Raw genomic sequence first — 8764 nt, 5'->3', positions numbered from 1 at the left:
TCCTGCTGGAAGGTGAAACTGCCGTCCCAGTCTCAAATCTCTGGAAGACTGAAACAGGTTTCCCTCAAGAATTTCCCTGTATTTAGCGCCATCCATCATTTCTTCAATTCTGACCAGTTTCCCAGTCCCTGCCGATGAAAAATATCCCCACTGCATGATGCTGCCACCGCCATGCTTTACTGTGGGGATAGTGTTCTCGGGGTGATGAGAGGTGTTGGGTTTGCCCCAAACATAGCGTTTTCCTTGATGGCCAAAAAGCATCAAGGAAAACTTGAAGACTACCTTCTTCCATATGTTTAGGGAGTCTCCCACATGCCTTTTGGCGAACACCAAACACGTTTGCTAATTCTTTTCTGGCCACTCTTCCGTAAAGCCCTGCTCTGTGGAGTGTATGGCTTAAAGTGATCCTATGGACAGATTCTATCATCTCTGCTGTCGAGCTTTGCAGCTCCTTCACGGTTATCTTTGGTCTCTTTGTTGCCTCTGATTAATGCCCTCCTTGCCTGATCCGTGAGTTTAAGTGGGCGGCTCTCTCTTGGCAGGTTTGTTGTAGTGCCCTAAACTTTCAATTTTTTAATAATGGATTTAATTGTGCTCCGTGGGAGGCTCAAAGTTTCAGATATGTTTTTTAACCCAACCCTGATCTGTACTAATCCACAACTTAGTACAGATCACAAAAAATAACAACACAGGGGGGTGCCGGTATAGAGTCAATGTGCGGGGGCATAGGTTAGTTGAGGTAGCATGGACATGTAGGTAGAGTTAATTTAAGTGACTATGCATAGATGACAACAGAGGGTGGCAGTGGTGTGGAGAAGGGAGGGGGGGGCAATGCGAATAGTCTGGGAAGCCATTTGACTAGATGTTCAGGAATCTTATGGCTTGTGGTAGAAGCTGTTTAGAAGCCTCTTGGACCTAGACTTGGCACTATGGTACCGCTTGCCGTGTGGTAGCAGGGAGAACAGTCTATGACGAAGGTGGCTGGAGTCTTTGACAATTTTTAGGGCCTTCCCCTGACACTGCCTGGCGTAGAGGTCCTGGATGGCAGGAAGCTTGGCCCCAGTGATGTACTGGGCCTTTTGTACTACCCTCTGTAGTGTCTTGCGGTCGGAGGCCGAGCAGTTGCCATATCAGGCATTGATACAACCAGTCAGGATGCTCTTGATGGTGCAGCTGTAGAACCTTTTTAGAATCTGAGGACCCATGCCAAATCTTTTCAGTATCTTGAGGGGGAACAGGTTTTGTCGTGCCAGCTTCACGACTGTCATGGTGTGCTTGGACCATGTTAGTTTGTTGGTGATGTGGACACCAAGGAACTTGAAGCTCTCAACCTGCTCCAGTGCAGCCCAATCAATGAGAATGGGGGTGTGCTCAGTCCTCTTTTTCCTGTAGTCCACAATCATCTCTTTTGTCTTGATCACGTTGAGGAAGAGGTTGTTGTCCTGGCACCACATGGCCAGGTCTCTAACCTCCTCCCTATAGGCTGTCTCATTGTTGTCGATGATCAGGCCTACCACTATTGTGTCATCAGCAAATTTAATGATGGTGTTGGAGTCGTGCCTGGCCGTGCAGTCATGAGTGAACAGGGAGTACAGGAGAGGACTGAGCACACACCCCTAAGGAGCCCCTGTGTTGAGGGTTAGTGTGGCAGATGTGTTGTTACCTACCCTTACCACCTGGGGGCCCGTCAGGAAGTCCAGGATCCAGTTACAGAGGGAGGTGTTTAGTCCCAGGGGCCTTAGCTTATTTAAGATTTTTTAGGGCACTATGGTGTTGAACTCTGAGCTGTAGTCAATGAATAGCATTCTCACATAAGTGTTATTTTTGTCCGGGTGTGAAAGGGCAATGGAGATTGCATCATCTGTGGATCTGTTGGGGCGGTAAGCAAACTGGAGTGGTTCTAGGGATTCTGGGATAATGTGTTAATGTGAGCCATTACCAGCCTTTCAAAGCACTTCATGGCTACCGATGCGAGTGCTACGGGTCGGTAGTCATTTAGGCAGGTTATCTTAGTGTTCTTGGGCACAGGGACCATGATGGTCTGCTTAAAACATGTTGGTATTACAGATTTGGACAGAGAGAGGTTGAAAATATCAGTGAAGACACTTGCTAGTTAGTCATTGCATGCTCGCAGTACACTTCCTGGTAATCCGTCTGTCCCTGCGGCCTTGTGAATGTTGACCTGTCTGAAGGTCTTACTCACATCGGCTGTGGAGAGCGTGATCATACAGTCTTCCGGTACAGCTGGTGCTCTCATGCCTGTTTCAGGCCTCGAAGCGAGCATAGAAGTAGTTTAGCTCGTCCGATAGGCTCGTGTCACTGGGCAGCTCTCGGCTGTGCTTCCCTTTGTAGTCTGCAATGGTTTGCAGGCCATTTCACATCCGACGAGCATCAGAGCCGGTGTAGTACAACTCGATCTTATTCCTGCTTTGCCTGTTTGATGATTCGTCGGAGGGCATAGCGGGATTTCTTATAAGCTTCCGGGTTAGAGTCCCGCTCCTTGAAAGTGACAGCTCTAGCATTTAGCTCAGTGCAGATGCTGCCTGTCATCCATGGCTTCTGGTTGGGGTATGTACGTACGGTTACTGTGGGGACGAGGTCATCAATGCACTTATTGATGAAGCAAATGACAGATGTGGTGTACTCCTCAATGCCATTGGAGGAATCCCGGAACATATTCCAGTCTGTGCTAGCAAAACAGTCCTGTAGCTTAGCATCTGCTTCATCTGACCACTTTTTATTGATCTAGTTACTAATGCTTCCTGCTTTAATTTTTGCTCATAAGCAGGAATCAGGAGGATGGAATTATGGTCAGATTTGCCAAATGGAGGGCGAGCGAGAGCTTTGAATGCATCTCTGTGTCTGGAGTATAGGTGATTCAGAGTTATTTTGCCTCTGGTTGCACATTTAACATGCTGATAGAAATTTGGTAAAACTGATTTATGTTTCCCTACATTAAAGTCCCTGGCAACCTGGAGCGCCGCCTCTGGGTGAGCGTTTTCTTGTTTGCTTATGGCAGAATAAAGCTCATTCAATGCTATCTTAGTGCCAGCCTCTGACTGGGGTGGTATGTAAAACAGCTACAAAGAATAGAGATGAAAACTCTCTTGGTAGGTAATGTGTTCTGCAGCTTATCATAAGAAACTCTACCTCAGGCGAGCAATAGCTTGAGACTTTCTTAGATATCATTCACCAGCGGTTGTTTACACAAATACATAAACCGCCGCCCCTTGTCTTACCAAATGCTGCTGTTCTATCCTGCCGGTACATCGTATAACCAGCCAGCTGTCTGTTGATATTGTCATCGATCAGCCACAACTCCGTAAAGCATAAGATGTTACAGTTTTTAATGTCCCGTTGGTTGTTTAATCTTCACACTTCGCACTGAAATGAGTGTACAAGTGAAATGTACAGTATGCATCGTGTAGGACCGAACAGATTTTTATGGCCTTCTCAAGACGACATCCACTGGTATCAGTTTGATGAAGTCCTTGAGATGATTCCACCCCAAAAATGTGTGACATCCCACCACTTAGAGGTTGAGATAAATGTGTGGCCCAGACTCTCATGAAGAAAACCATGAATGAATGAATATGGTGCTCCTGAGAAGAAGGAGGATGGTCATGCTGACACTAGTGCTGTAGTTACAGCATTCTAAATGCCCTTGGAAAATGTTCCTACAGTATGATGACATGTTTAACTTTTCTGATGAAACCTGTTGAATGTTATTAATTTCACTAATGCCTGTGTTTTTATTTGTTTCGATATTTACTGCAGTTTGGTTAATAAAACCCAGACTATTCTAAATATATCTAATGTCCTTATTACATGGTTGCATACAATGAAATGCAATGTTTTGGGGTAAATCTTGGAAGGATTATGATAGTAAACTAATCTAGTTTATATGGAAACCGATGCCTCTTCAACCCCGTTACAGTATTCAACAATGTCACCCTGGTCTCAACCCCATAACTTGACAATATTTGTTAAGTAAAATGGCAAAGATGAATAAATATGAATGTAATGTTTTCTGAGCTCAGTCTGAAATGTTAAGGACAATCCCAAGAAGATTAGATTTATGTAAAAATTCTGAATTGAATGCATTTTTTAATTTAAATGATGAGGCCACTATTTCAGGGTTTAATATAGCACATTTTTGAGATTTTACATACAGTACATTTTATATTTATAATAATTGAATTGGTTTGGGGGACACATGAGCATTAGGTAAATGTGGATTTTATAACAAATATATTTTATAATCCTATTCAGACAGCTTCCATATTGTCTGTGACAGGGTTGAAGATAAATGGTGTCCATATCAGACAAAAATGGACAATAATAAAAAGGCTTTAATGCCTGAGATGGGAAAATATGTTTTCTTGAAGGTTTAAAAAAATATATTACCGCAGCCCAAGAATGACCCTTGTATTGTATTTATTTTTATCTGCTAAGACATTGAATACATGTTGTTTAGTAGGCTTGTGCACAGATAGTGCTCTACCCCATTTGCCAATGGTTTACTGCCGTTTTGAGTGTTGATAAATTTTAATCTATGCTTCAGAACCAAAAAGTTGCGCGCCTTGATTGTTAACCAATGACCAGTCACCAGCATTGGCGCACAAATGCTGGTGCATATATTTAGGGTGTGTTCGTAAATTCAATCTATTGTGCCAGAGTGCGCTCTGGGCGAGTGTTGTCAGATTGTCCGTTAGTACGTTCAGAGCGTTTTGCTCTCAGAGAGTTCGAAGCGCCCACTGGATGCTCTGGCCGAGGAGTTGATCCGAGCGTTCTGACCTCACAATGGCAGTAAAGCACCCAAGCTAAGTGGCTAACATTGGCTAGCTTGCTAGCTACTTCCATATACAAATAGAGCACACCTTACTCAGACAAATTTTACTCACCCTACCAGAGCTGGTTAGGCTGATTTCATGTTATCCAAAGGGTTGGTGACTGTAACTGTGCTGCTGGCAACAATTTAATTACGCTTTTTTGCTGACATTTACTGACACCGGCGTGTGTTGAGCATTCCTAAATTCCTCAGTTATTCTGCTCTCTGGCACACTCAGAGAAGATTGCTCTGCATTCGGCTAGATAGCCAGAGTGAAATTACGAATGCACCCCTAGATTAGTGACCAGAAAGATTAGTGACCTGGCAAAAACAGAGTAGGCCTACTGTTTATCATCCATAAATATACAGTTTAGAAATCTACAACTGACTCATCTTTGCCAGAACAATAGGCTACCTGGTGATTTGATTGCTCATAGAGAGAATAAAGTAGACGGCACACGTCAAACGTTTGATTTATGAACCTATGTCCGGATGACATGTGCGTGCCCATATTTGGGCATCCTGTTCCTGTTCTCACGTGTTAGAGGGTGTGTTAATTTATGCATATATTGCATCTATTCCTTTGAATTTGTCATGATGATTGATGTCTAGGGACCTCTTTGAACTGGGGGGGGATATGTTTGAACATTTCAAAGAGTATGGCCCCCCCCACCCCCTGTTTTATTGACCTTAGGGCTGTTGTCTATGAAACAGGAATGTCCTGGGGTATTAGGGTTGGCAGACGCATTATAAATAAAGCCGAGAACAAGACATGCTGCCCCAGAACACTAAACAAGATTTTAAAAATAAAACCCTGAACATTAAACAGAAAATGATGTCTTCTAGGCCAATTCTCGGGGTGCTATGCGTCTCTTGTCATGAACCCAATGACAAAAGCCTCGAGGAAGTTTTGTGTGAGACCCCAGAAGGTTTTAAAGTTTTGAGTTTTGGGTACAAGTGAGGGACATATGTCTTACATATTCCCATCTGAGGAATCTACAGTAAGATATTCAGACAGCAAACCCCTTTATCATGCAAAACCCGGGAGTTTTTCTCCTGCGCTGTGGATGAGAGAATAGCTTAAGATAAGGCTAGCGCTCTGTCAAATTGAACAGGCCCTGAGTGGTACAACTCTGCCCGGATATGCAATGGAAGAACTGGTCTGCGGACACAGTGATCTGAAGGCCCTAAGAATCGCTTCAATGGCGTATAGCCCTGACTCCAAAGTAACAATTTTAGCATGTGAACAATTTGATCGTGCAAATGCCGCGAAGTCTGTCAGTTCATATGTATTTTCCAAGGCATGCAAGGATGTAAACTTTTTTACGCCAGTGTTTAGCTTTAAATGGATTGATTATCCCATATTCATAACACTTATGAATAAGCTGAACAGTCTTTTCCAAAATCATGAACAATTACGGCGCTGGCCGCGTCTATCCTTAAGACATACCCAGGATCTACATGCCCAACGTATGATCTATCCCTGGAGTGAAAACTTACGGAGCTTTGATGGAGCGTGCAAGAGAGCCTGTCTTGGCGTTGGTGAATTGGAGATGGATGCCAGTCAGGGCTAACCAGACCCTATATCTGTAAGAAAGGAATAGTAAAAAGGTTGAATTAATTATAACATGTTTTAAACTGTATGTACTAAAGATTTAGAATTAAATAAATCGTTTTAAAATTGTATCTCACTCTTTAACAAATGGGAATCTCTAGTTTACTCTCTCGTCCCGGTCTGTCGCGGAGAAAGGTTTTTCTGGGAAAAAAATGGGCATTTGTGTTTCAAAACAATGTCTTATTTTATACGAATACAGTCTTTCCTACAACGGTATGTTATAAACAGTTTAGTACTGTGTGTGTGATAATGATGTACAACTGTAAGCCAACAATGTTTATACATAAAACATTTGTGCATGTTTAAATATTGGTTAGTAAAATGGGTTAATTAATTCTAACATGTTTTAAAAAGGTTTGTACTAAACATTTAGAATTAAATAAAGGAATTTAAAACAGTATCTCACCTTTTAACGATAGGAATATGGGTACTCCAGGCCCATTTTGTACATATAGGATGGCGCCCGAAAAAAATGTCACCCCTGCTCTGTAAACTCATTCCGTACTATCTCTCGTTAGGGACACGACCGCGGAACGAGTCTAGTGAAACAGACTGTATTCTAGCCACTCTGTTCGCATGGCTATAGCGACACTCCAAACACCAGGCCAACAGCCCAGAAGATTTATCAGTCCGAACAGTTAAAAGATCATCCGTGAATCCATCCTAATGGAGCTTTCTGAAGGTGAATTAGTGAAAATAATATATTTTTAGATTTGGAGGCGTTAGGTATTTTTTTCTGCGAATTGTTTGAATATTACAATTAGATATTGTTCTAATATTACATAGACGTTATATGTGTTTTAAACGGGGGGTAATGCATGTATTCTTATAAGTGAAAAATGGGCAAAAAAGTATTTAGTCAGCCACCAATTGTGCAAGTTCTCCCACTTAAAAAGATGAGAGAGGCCTGTAATTTTCATCATAGGTACACTTCAACTATGACAGACAAAATGAGAAAGAAAATCCAGAAAATCACATTGTAGGATTTTTTATGAATTTATTTGCAAATTATGGTGGAAAATAAGTATTTGGTCAATGACAAAAGTTTACCTCAATGCTTTGTTATATACCCTTTGTTGGCAATGACAGAGGTCAAACGTTTTCTGTAAGTCTTCACAAGGTTTTCACACACTTTTGCTGGTATTTTGGCCCACTCCTCCATGCAGATCTCCTCTAGAGCAGTGATGTTTTGGGGCTGTTGCTGGGCAACACAGACTTTCAACTCCCTCCAAAGATTTTCCATGGGGTTGAGATCTGGAGACTGGCTAGGCCACTCCAGGACCTTGAGATGCTTCTTACGGAGCCACTCTTTATTTGCCCTAGCTGTGTGTTTCGGGTTGTTGTCATGCTGGACCCAGCCACGACCCATCTTCAATGCTCTTACTAAGGGAAGGAGGTTGTTGGCGATACATGGCCCCATCCATCCTCCCCTCAATACGGTGCAGTCGTCCTGTCCCCTTTGCAGAAAAGTATCCCCAAAGACTGATGTTTCCACCTCCATGCTTCACGGTTGGGATGGTGTTCTTGGGGTTGTACTCATCGCATGTCCTCTAAAGCTACAGTGGGGAGAACAAGTATTTGATACACTGCCGATTTTGCAGGTTTTCCTACTTACAAAGCATGTAGAGGTCTGTAATTTTTTATCATAGCTACACTTCAACTGTGAGAGACGGAATCTAAAACAAAAATCCAGAAAATCACATTGTATGATTTTTAAGTAATTCATTTGCATTTTATTGCATGACATAAGTATTTGATCACCTACCAACCAGTAAGAATTCCGGCTCTCACAGACCTGAAAGTTTTTCTTTAAGAAGCCCCCTGTTCTCCACTCATTACCTGTATTAACTGCACCTGTTTGAACTTGTTACCTGTATAAATGACACCTGTCCACACACTCAATCAAACAGACTCCAACCTCTCCACAATGGCCAAGACCAGAGAGCTGTGTAAGGACATCGGGGATAAAATTGTAGACCTGCACAAGGCTGGGATGGGCTACAGGACAATAGGCAAGCAGCTTGGTGAGAAGGCAACAACTGTTGGTGCAATTATTAGAAAATGGAAGAAGTTCAAGATGACGGTCAATCACCTTCGGTCTGGGGCTCCATGCAAGATCTCACCTCGTGGGGCATCAATGATCATGAGGAAGGTGAGGGATCAGCCCAGAACTACACGGCAGGACCTGGTCAATGACCTGAAGAGAGCTGGGACCACAGTCTCAAAGAAAACCATTAGTAACACACTATGCCGTCATGGATTAAAATCCTGCAGCACACGCAAGGTCCCCCTGCTCAAGCCAACGCATGTCCAGGCCA

The sequence above is a fragment of the Oncorhynchus mykiss genome, chromosome 23 (genome assembly GCF_057628025.1).
Source record: "Oncorhynchus mykiss isolate SJ-2025 chromosome 23, ASM5762802v1, whole genome shotgun sequence".
Lineage (NCBI taxonomy): Eukaryota > Metazoa > Chordata > Actinopteri > Salmoniformes > Salmonidae > Oncorhynchus > Oncorhynchus mykiss.
Note: the sequence above shows the minus strand (reverse complement) of the source record.